The sequence below is a fragment of the Phascolarctos cinereus genome, unplaced genomic scaffold, assembly GCF_003287225.1.
Source record: "Phascolarctos cinereus isolate Bilbo 61053 unplaced genomic scaffold, phaCin_HiC Scaffold_1;HRSCAF=81, whole genome shotgun sequence".
NCBI classification, from domain to species: Eukaryota; Metazoa; Chordata; class Mammalia; order Diprotodontia; family Phascolarctidae; genus Phascolarctos; species Phascolarctos cinereus.
In genome coordinates, this window is record NW_027555514.1 from 70,624,005 (window position 1) to 70,641,123 (window position 17,119).

Genomic DNA, 17,119 nt, shown 5'->3' on the forward strand with positions numbered 1-17,119 from the left:
ATTGTTTGATGTCCCGTAACAAATGTTTCATTTCGTTTATTTTTTTTTTTAAGATTCCGTTTATCCAGTAGTTTCTGCATTTAAAGAGCACGATGCTGAATGATTCCCCATCCCAGGGATCCAGGTCGTCGCAGAGAAAGCTCATGATTAAAACCATAATAAAAGAGTAAATCCCTATGTAATATTTATCCAGTCTGTATTTCCAAAGTAATACATTTCCCCACCCCTATCCACCCCCAGTTTTGCACAATCACAGCTTACTAAAGCACATATTTTAAACACTGGCTGTAAAAGATAAAACCACCACGGTAAAAGAAACTTGAAAACTGGGTAATATTTATACAGAGCATGAACAGCTCTCAAAGGGCCTGTGAGCTGGGGCCAGAAAGACTATGAAGTGGATGGACCCTGGTATGTAACTTCTAATAGTCTCTCACTGGCAACAGCTGGAATTCCAATACCACCTGCATTGTAGGGCACAAGCCTTCTTCTGCTATAGGAGTAAATTCCACACAAGCCACCCATGCACGCAAGGGGCGAAGGACTTGAAAGGAAACTACTCCTCCTGACCCTGTCATTAAAGAGGTGGGTGATTTGGGGCAATCCTCATTAACTTTTTGGTGCTTGTTCCCTCAACTATAACCTGGAAATAATAATACAGCTGGTATAGTAAAAAAAAAAAACAACAACAAAAAAAACTGGTTTTGGAGTCAGAGGACCTGAGCTTGGATATTATCTCTTATACTTAATTTAGGTATGTGACATAGCATGAGTCACTTAACCTCTTTGGGACTCAGTTTCCTTATCTGGAAAATGAAGGGATTGGAAAAGGTGGCTTTTGAGGTTTCTTCCAGCTATGGATCTATGACCCTATAAATAACCTACATTACAGGATTTGGGGGAAGAATCCAATAAGATGGTATATAGGAGAGCACTTGGAAAAATATGATACATTTTACAATGGTAAATTCTTATGATTTTTTAAAATAAAAATCAGAAGAAAAGCTACCTGACCATGCTAGCTAAACTTTGAAAGATGTGAGGCATCCTTAAAAGGTTGGAGCTAAGAAAGTGAAGGGGCTGAGGGCTGGAGCTGGGGGTTGAAGGTTGAACACCCTGAGAAACTCCCATCTTCATCAGAAATATGAAGGGAGAGTCATCCAAATCATGCCAAGGGAGCAGCTGGAGACAAGCTACCAAGAGAGATGCATCTGGTCCTCCTCCTCCTCCTTGGAGCTTCAGCCTAATCTGTCCCATCTGTGTGGACTAAGTTCTCTTCTGTCATACCACATCCCTAAAAAAAAAAAAAAAAAAAAAGCCTACAGCTGAAAGTCCTCCTCCAGGAATCTTTCCTAATTAGTCACACATTTTCCAAATGGCACAGAATTTCTAACCTACGCTTACCTTCAATTAACTTGAGCCTTTTCCTTCCTTTTCCTGATTGATTGAAAGCCTCTCAAAAGCAGAGATCTTGCCTCTCCTCAGAATGCTTCAGCAATGTTGGATATTAGCCAAACGAGCTAATTCAGGGGTTCCTAACTTGGGGTCTGTGAATTAAATTTTTCTCAATGACTCTATTTCAACATAATTTGTTTCCTCTGTAATCCTACACATTTTATTTTATGCATTTAAATCATTGTTGATAAGGAGTCCTGGCAAAAGGTGGACACCAAAAGGCTTGAAAACTCCTGAGCTAATTTAATTTTATGCAGAATTGATAGATGCAGCATAGACTGAATAAAGCTAGGACATAGTCCCATTTTATCCTTTTACAAGGTCAGGACACATCCTGAGTATTTCTAGGCCCTACTTTTTATCAAGGGCATTAGTAAATAGTAGTTGAGCCAGAGGAAGTGGGCCAGAATTGCACAAGGACTGAAGACATGAGGGGAGGTTGAAGGATTTGAGATTTTCAGCCTAGATAAGAAAAGACTTATTTGGGGGGAGGGGAGCAGTTATCACGTATTTAACATGCTGTTCTGTAAAACAGCTATCTTTATTCTGCCTGGCCCTAGAAAGCTGTGTGAGGAAAAAGGGATAGAAATTTCAGAGAGGTAGATTTTAGCTTCATGTAAATAAGAACTTCCTAACAAGTAGGCTAAGAGAAGAACGAACCAACTCAGGAGCTAGTGTTTCCTTTCAATGGAAGTCACCGTGTAGATGCTTGAGCAGAGCTTCTTAAACTTTTTCCACTCAAGATGCCTTTTCTTTGGCATTGGCATCGCGTGTTGTGAGGGCACCGCAGTGCCAATCAGGCATGCTTTGTGTTCAGAAGTAAGGCATCAGTGAAGCTTGTGATGCAACACAGGCCAGTGCTGCCAGAAACACCTCCCGTGCATAACATGTTTGATTTTTATTTAATTTTTGGTCCTTGCATGTTTACAAACCCTTTACTGTTGCCAAATTTTTTGGGACCCCCATATTCAGTTATGTGACCCCATAAGAGTTCGCCACCCACAGTTTAAGAAGTTCTGTTTGGACACCCATTTTGAGGGATCTTATACAGAGGTAGCTAGATGGTTCAGAGGATAGAGAGCTTTGGACTTGGAGTCAGGAAGAGCTGAGTTAAAATCCAGCCTCAGTCACTTACTAGCTGTGTGACTCTGGGTAAGTCATGTAACCCTGTTTGCCTCAGTTCCCTCAACTGTAAAATGGCTTTAATAACAGCACCTAGTGCCTACCTCCCAGGATGTGATGTTGTGATGACCAAATGGGATATCACATGTAAACGTTAAAGTACTACCTAAATGCTAGCTATTATCCTTCAACAACTTGTTCAGGTAGAGACAGGTTGGAGTAAATGATTATATTGATAACTCTATTACAACCAGTGGTGGCCTGGAGCTGGTTCCCACAAGCTCCTGAGAGCTAGCTGTTAAATTTTCAGTGTGACTGTTTACATCCTGGAAATCAGTGCTACAAATCAGAGCTTGATTCTTTTTTTTTTTTTAATTATTATTATTATCTTTTGCTGATTGTCTAGACTTAAGGAAATGATGAAAAAATGTTAATAATTCAGATTAAACTTGAAAGTTTGTCATACATACATTTTTTTTTCCTGGAGAACTAGTTGTTAAACATTTACCAGCATACCCCTGCTTAACATTCTGAGATTCTGTGATATTTTCCCGGTAAGTGTCTAGGGCAGAACTCTTCATAAGGGACCCTCGGTCAGGACGTGGTAGTGCATCTTTCAGTCACCAGGATCTCTGAGCACAGGTCTGAGAATGACAGGCATCTTTACTACCCAATTTATTTTGATTGTAACAAAATTATCTTCTAAGAAGACTAAGCTGAAACAAACTTAGAAAGAAGAGAAGACTTAGGAGGGCAGCCTGGCCTTCCCTGGAATGGGGCCTAAAGGCTTCTTTGATGAAGTACTCACACCCAGATCCTACAATCCAGAAAACCTGTCATCCAAGGCCTTCCAGGGGCAAGGTACTGCGAGAAGAATGTGAAGACAACATGAACAGATAACCCCTCTCTCAAGGAGATTACCTGTGATTGAGGGGCGTGTCACTGGGCAAAAATGTGCGGCACAAATCCCGATGAGGATAAAGCAGCCCCAGGTCTTTTTTTTTTAATCGCTCATAATTTGGCTGGTCTCTCGACATAGGGAACTTCTAGACTTGATAATACGTGATGCCTCGGATCTCTTAGAGGCTTGGGAAATGCTGGGAAAGGCATGGAAGACTCTGGTATTCTACTCACCATCTTGTGACTTCCCAAACCCAAGACTTCCTTCTGTGGCCACTCTTCCTCTTCATGTGTGTTGTCTCCTCCATTAGAATTCAAGTTCCCTGAGGGCAATGAACACTTTGCTTTTTTTTTTTTGGTGGGGCAGTTGGGGTTAAGTGACTTGCCCAGAGTCACACAGCTAGTGAGTGTTATATATCTGAGGCCAGATTTGAATGCAGGTCCTCCTGACTCCAAGGCCGGTGCTCTTTCCACTGTGCCACCTAGCTACCCCAAGAGAAGAGTCAGGAGTGGGATATTTTGTTTTGTATTGGTATCCCCAGCCCCTTGGCACACTTAATAAATGCTTTTCATTAATTGATTAATTCACTTACCTGTAACATCAAACCTGAGGTGTTTCATTCTTATTGATCCTCATTTCTCAATGTTAACTTTTGTGATAAGGCTTTGATATGTGCCCAGATTGCTTACAATGGAGGCCAGTCAGGGAGCTGATTCTGGGAGAAGACACTTTGCCATTTGCCTACCACTTAATTGAGAACAGCCACCTTCCATAGGCCAAATAGCTGCAACGCTTCATCTTTAAGACTGTTTGATGGAGGCACATTCCAGCGGTGTGCTAGGCTGAAAGACTTTTTCTGGCTCAGTGGCATCATATAGTAATTGGAGAAGGGCCTGAGGGCCTCCCCTCATGCCCTTAGGCCCTGAGGCCCAGAGAAGAAGGGTTTGTTTTTTGTTTTTGTTTGTTCTCATGCCCTTCCCCCCCACCCCAGCATGATCACTTTATTAATTAGGCTAGCAAGAGCCAATAATTTGGGTCAATGACCTTTCTCAAAGACCCTAAATGAGCACTGGCAGGGTGTTTTGTAACTATTAGTAACATGACAGAACAAAATCTCGAGAGCTATTAGCGTGTCTTCTGATTGGTCTGACATTACATTATGACAATCCCAATAGGTAAATATTTTAATGAGGAGGGGGGTTAAGAGTCACCTCTGCTGGGTTTGAGGTTTTGATCATGTTTTGTTCTTTTTTTTTTTTCCAGTTCTAGGTACAAGGAATGGAGGCCTGGACCCCAAGTTTCTAGGTCAAATGTTGCAACCTGCCCAGCAGTGAAGCCCTGAGAAGCCAGGGTCCCCCAGTACAAGCCCAGGTGGGCTTTGAACTTGGCCCTTGGCGTGACTAATGCTATACAAGAACCGAACTAAGCTTTGAACCTGTTCCCCTTCTCCTCTCCGTAGGCTGAGATGGTACAGAGGGATGATTAATGTTCCTAGGTATTGGGGGAAAATGTTTGCACGTTGGTTTTTGCTATACTTTTGAAGCAAATATTTCTTTTTAAAAGCTAATCTGTTAAGTGGTTAAATGGAAGTGGTGGTCTGTGGACCCCTAAATTTGAGGAGATAGCAAAATTGCATGAGGGTATAGGAGAACCCTGGTGGAAGGTTAGAATATAACATAGTTGGACATCGGGAGCCAAAGTAATCACTGAAATATTTTATTTTCCTATTTTGAAATGACATATTACATTGCCTTACTTACTGGTCCAAACCAAGACTTTGGAATGAACAAGATGGACCTTAGATGTAATTGCCTGTGATTTGAGTTTTAAGCTGGAAGGACCCTCAGAAATCAGATAGTCCAACTATATAATTTTACATATGAGGAGAGAGAAGCCCCGAGGGATTAAAGGACTTACCTAGATTAACACAAGGAATAAATGGGAGAGTCAAGATGGAGTTGGAGGTTCTATGCCTCCAAAGAGCAGTGGGAAAATTCAGTCCTTTTTCTGCTATATTTCTTTGTCCTTAGATAGATGCAATCCACCTTGTATAAATCTCTATGTTACTTAAAAAAAACTGCCACATCAAAAGTTATTTACTCGCTTTCCTTTTCTGTTTTCCTTTGTACCTTCATTGCTGATGATCAGAAATTTCTTTTGCTGGAAATGTCTTCCACTGGAGAGAGAAGAGATGTGAGGAGTCAGTAAAAGGAAGAGCTAAGCTGGCACAAATCACCGAATGCCTTTTATAAGCCATGAAAGGGCTGTTTCTCAGGACAGAGAACCCTAGCCTAACGGTTGAAGTTCAATGGACAGGTTATTATTAGCCACATGAGAAATAACTCCTGGGGGTGCACGAGGGAGTGGAAAGGGCACTTGGACAGTGAGTGAGTCAGGAGACCTGGTTTATAGCTTGCGCTTTCCTGCCAATTAACCGAGTGACCTCGGTTAGGCAGTGATCCTTCAGTTTGCTCAAATATGAAATGAGGAATTTGGATGTGGTGAACCTTCCAGCTCTAACCGTGATCCCATGATTCAGGCACTTGAACTTGAAGTAATATGGCCTTTTTTTGGACTAGTCAAGTCTATGAAGCAGTTTGATTTGGGGCTCTTTTGTGGGTCTACTGAGGACTCTGGGTCACAAGCAGCACCCCCTGCAGAAAACTTGTACTGGGATGAAGAAACAAAATCAGTTCCTGTCTTCCCTGGGGGCTTGGGCCACTTCTTTCAGGCCTGTTCTGCTCCGGATCTCTTGTCCTGTACATATGCCACTCTCCTTCCTTCCACTCTTCTGAAGTTTTATACATTTAGCCTTGAGTATTTTTTCTCCTTAACATTTATCACTGAACTTTAATAGATCAACATTAAACAAACAAACACTTCCCCCTCGTCTCCTCCCTCCCCTCTTCCTATTGTGACCAGGATCTATGGTTTCCTCTTGACTCACTTCAGTATTCTCCTCGGAGTCTCACTCATTTCCTGTTGGGAGAACCTTGGCATCCTATCCCTAGTAAAGAAATAGGCCCAGGAGTCAGCCAGCTCCAGTGGCCTGTTTCAGTTCATTGTCTGCAGGCAAAGCGGCAGAGCCTGCTCTGTTTCCCTCCCTCAGACTGAACCTTTCTGTCATGAGAACCGAAGTCCTTTTGGGATAAGGCCATCTGGCCTAGCCAGGGGTGGGTTTCCACCGCGTTCTTCTGTTTCTCCACCACACCCTTCCATGCCCGTATTTTGCAGGAGGGAAGACCGAACATCCCAGACATTCGCTGCTGCTTCTTCGGCTGACTCCGTCTGGTTCTGGGCTCCATATGGCTCAGATACACTTTGTGAAAAGTCCCTGCCTCTAATTCCCCATTTGCTGTTCATTTGCTCAAATTCAGATTATGTCCCGCTGCCATGTTTTCTCCTGCCACGTTTTAAATTGTTTTAATTTAAAGCCGATGCTGCTGCCCTAATTGATCAGACTTCTGCCAAGCACATGCACACATGCACACGCACACGCACACACACACACACACATACATACACATGCACACATACACACACACACACCAACTTCTGCTGCCCTTTAATGCTTCTTTTTAAAGCTGAAAAAAATAAATTCCTTTCACGTGACCTCTTGTCCCCAGAAATCTGAAAGTTTCTTTCTTTTGGCAGCAATCCCAGCAACACCATCCTCTGCCATTTTCTTTGGCCTCTTCTTAGGGTTTTTTGAAAGACACCCAAGGGCTCTTATAATATTGGCTCTTGTAGCAGCTGCAGGATAGGGACTGGAGGGAGCCTGGGCAAGAGAATTTAACTTTACTCTTGCTGGGAGAAGGCCTGAGGTAAAATGGGGAAGTAGGTGGAGTTAATTCTCAATACCCCCTTCCCTCCCTTTCTGGGATCCCTTTCAACACTGGCCTTCCACTGACTCATGCAGCCCAAGTCAACAGAAGAAATGCCCTATCTCCCATGCTTCTCTTCTTCCCTCTTCCCATCAAAACTTATCTGTCCATCTTAGTCCTTCAGGAGCTAGCTAAATGACCTAAGCAAATCCGATGAGAGGAAGGGTCAGTGGATAGAATTTGGCTCTTGGAATCAGTAAGAAGTGAGTTCAAATCTCATTTTAGACACTTCTTAGCTGTGTGATGATGGGTAAATCACTGAACTTTTTTTTCAACCTCAGTTTTCCGCAATTGTAAAATGTGGGACACAATACCTGTAGTACCAACATCATAAGAACGCTGTAAAACTCAAATGAGTTGATGCAAATAAAGCAGAGCTTTGCTATATAAATGTCAGCTATTATTACTATAAATTAATTCACCCTGGTGTGTTAATGGATGCTAATGGCTTAATGGGCCGTCCTTCCCACATGACATTTATGTTTTAACAGGGGCTTCAATGCCTTAACCCAAGGGAGTAGTGAGTTAGATGGGAATATCAGTACCTCTGGCACAGCCAATTAGTGAGATGTTTTTGGTCATGGAGGCCTTTCAATGCCCGTCAAACAAGAACATAATACTAGTAGCTACCAACTCTAAGGTAACCTTAAGGCTGATTCTGACCTTAGTCTAATATGAGCTGTGTGATTCCTTTAGGAAGAAAACAAAGCTATCTCAGGGTTCTTGCATTAAACATTTCAGGAGATCAGATTCCCCTTTGATAAGCCCCCTAACGACTTTCCCTGCCTCTGCTCAGTGGCTCTGGTATCCCTCAATATATCTGCAACACAGCAGCCTAAAGAACCACACTGAATTTGGAGTAAAAAGGGTTGGATTTGAATCTTAAGGTCAGCCATTTCTTATCTGTGTGTCCTTAGGTAAGTCATTCAACCTTTGGAGGCCTCCTGGCTTCTACATCTACAAAAGCAGGAAGATCTCTAATGGCCCCTCCAGGTCTAAGTCATTTCCCTTACTTTCAGTATAAAGAGCTCTGGGCCTGGAGTCAGGAAGACCTGAGTTCAAATTTTACTAGCTGTGTGACCCTGTTTACCTCTGGAGAAGGAAATAGCAAAGCACTCCAGTATCTTTGCCAGGAAAACCCCATATGAGGTCACAAAGAGTCGGACATGACTGAGCAACAAATATTGAACAGAGTGATGAACTTGAAGTTGGGAAGAACTGCATTTAAACTCTGCTTCAGAAATTTCCTAGTGTATGACTCTGGGCAAGTCACTTATCCTCTGCCTCAGTTTGTTCAGCTGTAAAATGGGGTTAATAATAGTATTTACTTCCCAGGATTGTTGTGCGGATAAAATAAGATAATATCTGTAAAGTACTTTGCAAACTTCAAAACATTATATACATGTTAGCTAAAATATTACTAAAATATTTTACTAAATTATTACATTACTAAAATATGAATTTCTCAGTTTTGAATTTTTTAACAAGCATTTATTAAGCATCTATTATGTGCCAGTGTGCTAAATGCTTTACAATTATTATCTTAGTTGATCCTCATACAACCCTGGGAGCAGGTACTTAGATTATCCCCATTTTATTATTGTTGTTCAGTTGTTTCAGTCCTGTCTGACTCATCGTGATCCCATTTGGGGTTTTCTTGGCAAAGACACTGGAGTGGTTTGCCATTTCCTTCTCCAGCTCATTTTACTGATGAGGAAACTGAGGCAAATAGGGTTGAGTGACTTGCCCAGGGGTCACACAGCTATTAAGTATCTGAGACTGGATTTGAACTCAGGTCTTCCTGACTCCAGGCCCAGCTCTCTATCCACTGTACCACCTAGCTGTCTATCCCCATTTTACAGATGAGCAAGCTGAGGCACACAAAGATTAAGTGACTTGCCTAGGGTCGCATAGCTAATAAATTGTTTGAAGCCAGATTTGAACTCAAGTCTTCCTGACTCCAGGCCCAATGCCCTATGCACTGTACCACTTAGCATCCTTAAAAGTATTTCATTATCTGGCTCTAACCTCCCTTTCTTATTTCATATTACTTCCCCTCTTGCATTCCCTATTTTAACCAAACTGGACAAGTCTCCATGCCTTCTTGTCGGCCCAATTCTTGAGCAGAAACGTGGTCCGGCCTCATCTCTGCATCTCAGAACCCTTCTTTTCCTGCTCAGCGTCCACCTCCTCCATAAAGCCCTCTTTAATCCCTGAAACTGATAGAGAACCCTCCCTTCCCATATATTCCTGGGTAACTTCATCAGGATGTCTCCTCTTCTCCTGAGCAAGTCACTTAACCTGTCCTGGCCTCAGTTTCCTCATCTGGCAAATGAAGGGATTGAATTCAATGGCCTCTAAGATACTTTCTTCTCTAAAATTGTGATCCTGTGATCCTCCGTTCATCCCTTTACCTTGTATTATACTTATCTGTCTGTATAGTTTCTTGTACCTAGAGAATGTCAGCTCCTGTAATGGACTTTAGAAAGTTTCATTACATTCTGAGGAATGAGTGGACAGATGAGTAAATAAAGCTTTTATTGAGGGTGTGCTATGTGCCAAACCTTCTGCTAAGGCTGAGGATACAAGTAGAGAAGGAAGATGGTCTTCTCTCAGAGAACTCATGTTCTAATGGAGGAGATTAAAAAAAAGATTTCTGTCTTAAATCAAATGTAAGGCTCCACAGTCTTTAGGGCACAGCCGCAAATCAGGTGTTAATGCTTTTTCTATGATGTCATTTTCACCAATAAAATGTCAAAAGTCTCTGAAATGGAACCATTTGACGGTACCAAGGACTCTGGTCATAAGAACATTTTTTTCTGAGTCTTCACTAATTGTGGCTGTAGCACGGGCAGGAGCAGTTGCCAGGCTACATCTCCATAGGTGATATTTCCCAGGATGATGGGAAGGGCTTCAGGCTGGAAGCATGGCTATTCCGAAGACTCTTGGGTTTAGGGTCCACGGAGAGAAGGCAGTCAAGGTGATGATGATGATTTGACTTGCCTAGCATACACTTCTTCCTGTTTCACCCTCAGGTTGTTTCTGCTAAGACCTAGAATGCAACACAATGCCTTTGCACATGAGGGCTAATTAAAAAGAAAAAAGTTTGTTGAAATAAAGCAACACCAGTACCTCCTGACGTGGATGGTAACTGATAATTCTAATTCACTTGACTCAAAATTCAAATAAGAACCTTGGTACAGATCAATATTACAGTAGGGAGAGGGCAAAAAAGAAAAATTGGCCATTAGTCAGTGATACCAGTTGCTGTTTTTTCTCAAAGCAGGAGGAAGAGGCAAAAGGAAGGGGGGTCTGTTGTGAGAGCCAGAGAACTGTGGTCCCTTTTGTAATATTGTTTTTATTGATGAATAGCCATCTAACTCCATTTCTTGGCTCTGACCCTGATTTCAATACGTTCAATTACATTTTCAGCATTGTGTGCTAAAAATCTTTCTACTTTAGACTCTTAGAGATAAGTTAGAATTTCAAACAAAGGGTAATGTGTTTTTAAGGAAAAGGGATGGGGAAACTAGGACAAAGGAAGTCAAAACTGCTAAATCTTTCAGATCACAAGCAAGTTACTGCTTTGCAAATTGGTAAAATCAGTCCCAGTGACTCCCTCTCACATTCCCCTCTACTTCTTTGATCCAGAAATAAGGGAGGACCATCTTTTTGCTAGACTAGCCTCTGACCTCCTTTCACCGTGTTCTCAAGGCTGGATTGCATTGTCAAAAGTGACCAGACCTCTCAAAGGTAGCTCCAAAACCTCGAAATAGCCAGTCTGAGGGATAAAAAAATTAAACTGATTGCTTGGCATAATGAGGCCAAGCAACTAATTGATTGACTGAATCACAAAATGTCACCGTTAGAAGAAACCTCTGCAGCAATCCAGTTCAAACTATACTTAGGAAGACTTCCTTCTACAACAAACCTGACAAGTAGTGATCCAGCCTTTGCTTAAAAATCTCCAGGGAGGTAGAACCAATATTTTAAGATAATGAGTCCAAACCATCTCTTTCTGATTTCCAACAATTACTCTAGATCTGTCCTCTGTGGTAAAAAAAAACCAAAACAAACAAAACACAAGACTAATCCTTTGTCTTCTTAATATTTCTTCAAACACTTGACCATGGTCATCATGCCCCAGCCTCTACTTGAATACAAGTCTTCTCTTCTTCAATTTAAACATTCCTAATTTCATTAGCCAATCTCATATTGCATGAACTTGTGTCGCTTCACTATTCTAGTTGTCCTTGTCTGGATACTCTCCATCCTTCTTCTATCCCTGGTGTCATCATCATCATCATCATCATCATCATCATCATCACCACCACCATTGTCACCATCATCACCGATATCATCATTATACTAATAGTACTAGTACTGGTACTATTAGTAATTAGTAATAGTAAGACTGCTATTATTTATATAGCATTTTAAAGCTTGTGAAACACTTTTTAAATGCCATCCCATTTGACCCTCACAAGAACCCTGTAAGGTAAATGCTATTATTATGCCCATTTTGCATATGAAGAGAATGACATGCTCAGAATTTTAGGTCACATTTGAACTCAGGTCTTTCTGGCTTCACATCCCACTGCTCTATCCATTGTACTACCTAGCTGCCTACCACATAGGCCATGCTCAGGACAACATAAAACTCCTGATGTGAGTTGATTCAAGGCAGAGATTATCTTCATATTCCTAAGCATTATTTCTATCAATGCAGCCTAAAATTATATTAACTTTCTTAGACTCTCTGAAATACTGTTGACTTATACTGAGCTTTTGATCAACTACCCCCTCCTCCCAGGTCTTTTCTGTCTAGCTGTGCCTTGTCTTCCCCATTTTGTACTTGGGAAGTCGGATTTTGTTTTTTACCTGAGGATAAGATTTCACATTTATCCCAGTTAAATTTTATCTTATTCAATTTGGCCCAATGTTCTTGCCTGTAAAAAAATCTTTTTTTAATCCTGAATCTGTCCTCCAGTGTAACAACTCTACCTCCCTGCTTTGTGACATCTGCACATTTGATAAAATGCTAGCTATGCCTTTACCCAAGTCCTTGATCCAAATCTTAAATAGGTCAGGGACAAGTAGATCTCTGAGATCTACTAAGCAAGAGCCATCCTTCCAAGTTAACATTGAGTCATCAATGACTACTCTTTGGATCCACTACATTACTGTCTAGCCCATGTCTCTCTACCTTATCCCTAATTATAGCATAAGAGATTTTGTTAGATACTCTGCTAAAATTTGGGTCAGCTATATAGCTATAGCATTCCCCTGATATACCAGGCTAGCTATACTCAAAAAAGAAATAAAGTTAGTCTGGCTAATTCATGATCAATCAGCCAATTACTCCTAACAAGTGCCAGTCACTGTACCGAGCTCTGGAAATATCACAAAGATGAAAATGAGACAATGGCTGCATACAAACGTGATGAAATCATGCTGGCTCTTTGTGATTATTGCTTCCTTTAGAATATGTTCATTAATAATCCCATTAAGAATCCATTCTACAATTTTGCCAGTTTGGCTTTGTAACTTGAATTCATCAAGGGCAGTTAGAAGTTCTCTTATTATTACCTGATTAATCTTAGGTATCATCTCCCCATTAGACATAGTTGTTCTGCCCTTTCCAAATCTGTTTGATCTTCTTTGTAAAGGAAATAGATGTGAAATAAGAGATTAGAAGTTCTAACCTCACTTCCTTGTCTTCCCATCCAAATGGAAGCACATTCCTATTCTTTCAACCCTTTCCATGATTTTGATGACTTTAGAAAACCTTTCCAGATCTTTGTCACCTTTCTAGATCTTGTTATATTTTAGTGTTCCTGATACCTTTCTGTACAGAACTGTGCCATGGTTTTATATTCACTATCTTTTGCATATCCTTGCTTCAGTCTTCTGTTTGTGTCTTTAAAAAAAGCTATGTTGGTTGATGTGACATCAGTCTCCTCATATCATTGCCCTAATTTTTTACTGTAATTGTTTCTCTCTATCATCAGGATTTCATTCTTGAGTACTTCCTATCCCTCCTGTATTTAATTCTACTTAATTGAGTTCATTCAAACACTTATTTAGGACTTTCTTTTATGCCTGTTCTGGAAAACAACTTGGAATTAATGCTAGGAAAGTGACTAAAATGCTACATCCTTTGACTTGAAGATTCCACGGCTAAGCATATACCCAAAGGAAGACAAGGACAAAAATTTAGCAGCACCTGTTACAACAGCAAAGAACCGGAAACAAAGGTGATGTCCATTGATTGGGGAATGGATTCATGAATTGTGGTATGTGAATATAATGGGAAATTACTGTACTAGAGGAAGTGGAATATGATGAATACCAAGAAATATGGGAAAATTTACATGAACTGATGCAAAGGACAGTAAGAAGAACAAGGAAAACAGTGTATATAATGGCTACAACAATACAAGTAGAAAGAACAATAACAACAAAGAAGTACATATTGAATGCCATGAAATTAAGATGACCAAGCTTGGTCCCAAAGAAAAGATATGAGAAGACATTCCCTTCTGTTTCTTGACTAGGTTTCAAAGGTATAGGCTGGATCACTGCATTTAATGCCAGACTTCTTCAATATGTTGGATAATTTTGCCAAACTGTTCCCCCTCTTCCTTCTTTTATTATCACCTTATTAATCTTAGGTACCATCTCCTCATCAGACATTGTTCTGCTTTTCATTATAAGGGATTGTTATCTTGGAGGAAGAAGAAGGAAAATGTAGGAAATGTAGAAGATGCAAAAGATCTCAATAAAATGTATTTTTGAAGAGAGAGCCTTTTATACACAAGGTACCATATCTTCCTCAGAAACTTGAGGATGAGAATATTAAGGCTTGGAAGCCTACCTCTCCTTTATCAACCCTTTGAAATCTTTTCAGACAAAATCTAGGGTACACATCAGATAATGCCTGACTTATCTTTCCTTTAACATAAATTCTAAGACGGAAAGATCACTTCCTCCAAAGATTCCCATCATTTCTAACTTAGGCAAACAGGTCCTTCTGGCTGTGAAAATCAGATCCTAAATACTAGTTCTTTTTATTGGTTCTTCCCATTTTTGAATAAGGAAATTATTACTAAATCTATCTAAGAAATCATTAACTTTTCTGCTTAGAGGAGGGAAAGAGGGAGAGGGAGAGACAGAAAGAGACAGGAAGAGCCAGAGAAAGAGGGAGAGGGAGGGAAGGATGGAGGGAGGGAGGGAGACAGACAGACAGACAGACAGAGAGAGAGAGAGAGAGAGAGAGAGAGAGTGAGAGAGAGAGAGAGAGAGAGAATATATTCCAGTACATGTCTGTAAATGTAAGCCTCCCATTGCTACTATATTATACCTCTGTGTTAGGCTTGTTCCCAAACACATCATTTTGTTCAGGTAGTCTGCAGATATACTCTGAGGACATTTAATGTTTTTTTTATTTTGGGGGGGTGGATCTTGTCAACAGGGGAGACAAGATCCTAATGAACTTTATGAAAGAGAGCAGAAGTAGACATCCAAATATGTCCATTGGATTGTAAGCTCCCTGAGGGGAAGGACTATCTGTTGCCTACTTTTGTATCCCCAGTGCTTAGCACAATGCCCAGCACAGAGTAGGTGCTTAATAAAGGTTTATCGATTAATTGATTGTTTCAGCCTTCATTGATTCTGAAATGCTTACCACTGTGCTTCCTCCCTCTGATTCTGGGGTTTGTTCACATGTGTATCTTTGAAACCTGCCTTGCTGCTGCTCCTCCCCTTCCTATCAAGTTCTCACATATTCTTCTCCTTTTAAATAAGGTATACTCTTCTGGAGCCCTATTCCCATCCTGCATCATACTCTACTACATTTTCCTTAAAACAGTCCTTTCTTTATTGTTAATATCTATTCCAGATACTTAGATGTTCTCAAAGTATGCTTGAAATCATGACTGTGTCCATCCAAGGACAGATTTTAAGATCTATCATCAACTTGGAACTCAAATGATTCAACATTCATACATTTCTGTACCTGTAGTACTTGGCTATAGGGTTTCTCTTAGGCAGAGCATTGTAAGTTTCCTCACTATGACAGAAAGCAATGTGATGAATAGAAATGCTGAATGAGATCTACTTGATGGGTTACTAAGCTACTAAGTGTTTCCTACCTGAAACCACAGACTTTTGTAACAACTGCAACCTGAGAGATAAGTATTGCTCACAAGGGCTCAGTGGCATTATTGAAAGGCCTTCTCATAGACTCACTCTGGAGGATTCATGGTGGCAGTTTCATAAATTTTAAAATAAAGCACCTGCTTTTTTGTGGTTGAGTCCTTTTATGTTTTCTTGTTACTGAATGCTCCTTTGAAACCAAAGATATTGATATATTTTACCCTGCAGGGAAATCAATAAAAACTTTAATCACAAAATTAAATAAAAACCAAAGCTACTGACATTACATGGTAATGCTCGCTGAAGCAACAACTTGGAGTTTTATGGTTCTCCTGCGGCTGGATGTATTGTTTGTAGGGAAATCGATATGTCTTTGGAGCAATTGGGGATGGGTCTTGTCAACAGAAGATACAAGATGCTGGTGGACTTTATGAAATAGAGCAGAGTAGACATTCAAATGTGTCCTCCCAACCAGAATTTGCTTATTTCTTGACAGTAGGGGTGGGGGTTGGGAACAGGCAGCAGCAAAAATACTGGCTAGAAATACTCCTTCCAAATGGTGCCTCCAACTGGGCTCAGAACTTGTTATTGTTAAAAGCTATGAGCCTTCTAAAATAAACACATGGTGTATTATTCACATCAATCTGTCTTAGGCTTCTCCTGGAATGACTAAAACCTTAGGATGTTCAATGAGTTAAAATGTCCCCAGAAATATAGCACCAACTTCATGCCAAACACAATAAATAATAACACACATTTGACATAAAATCTTGTCTAGCAAAAAGAACACCTATCTCACTTTGGCAAATTAAAAAAAAAAATAATAGCATTAACAAAAACTTGGTCATGGTGCACCTTAGGTTAAGACAAGACAAAGGGATTAAGAGAAGAACTTAACCAGGAGGTTAAGCGAACTTAAGAAGAGTAACAAGGTTCAAGTATATAGTCAAGGTTAGGATTAGGAGACAGAGAGTTAACTAGTGAGTCAGTAAAAATGACTTACAATTTAAATTGTTGTTTGTCCTTCATTTTTGAAGAAGACCAACACCATGATGATGTCTTGACCTGTAAGTGAGTTGGATTTAAGTGAGGCAGAGCTGCACATAGTCATCAGTCTCACTCTTTCTTCCAGAGTCATCAAAGTCCAGTGGCAAGACAAAAGTCAGGACAACTGATGATTGCCTGGGATGCAGTGGATGGCCTTGGCCATCTTCGATGTCTGACCAAGGTCTAAGCACTCCACAGTGCCTGCTTCAGTTGCCTTCATGGCCATTGGAACAAATTGTTCTCATCCACCCATTCTCTGCCCCACCACCTACAAGCTGGAGGCCTGTAGGTTACCCTCAGCCCCGTTTAGCCAATCTACCAAGATGGTTTACCGGAGTGCTGCTGCTGCACATGCTATAGCTTCTTAGAGCCACAGGTGAGAAGTGGGTAAATCAGGTGACCACCAAAGGTAGATGAGCAGCCCTGAAAAAAAACCCAGAGGTGCTAGTCCCCCCTATGCACAGTTCAAACCACAAGCTGAGCAATCTCTCCTAGTGAAGAGATTAATAGGTCAGTTGTTGCCTCACAAAGTCTGAATCATTTTTTCCCAATG

At 40.8% G+C, this 17,119-nt stretch overlaps 1 long non-coding RNA gene across 1 annotated transcript in view; it reads right to left on the minus strand.

Moving 5' to 3' along the window:
* Nucleotides 1–9,883: 9,883 nt before the first annotated feature.
* The window catches only part of LOC144456759 (uncharacterized), a 76,294-nt gene continuing 69,058 nt past the window's right edge, over nucleotides 9,884–17,119 (minus strand). The window contains exons 3-4 of the long non-coding RNA XR_013485835.1: nucleotides 16,523–16,584; nucleotides 9,884–10,414 (exon numbers count right to left, since the gene is read on the minus strand). This is a non-coding gene — a long non-coding RNA (uncharacterized LOC144456759). The remainder of the gene's footprint in view (nucleotides 10,415–16,522; nucleotides 16,585–17,119) is intronic.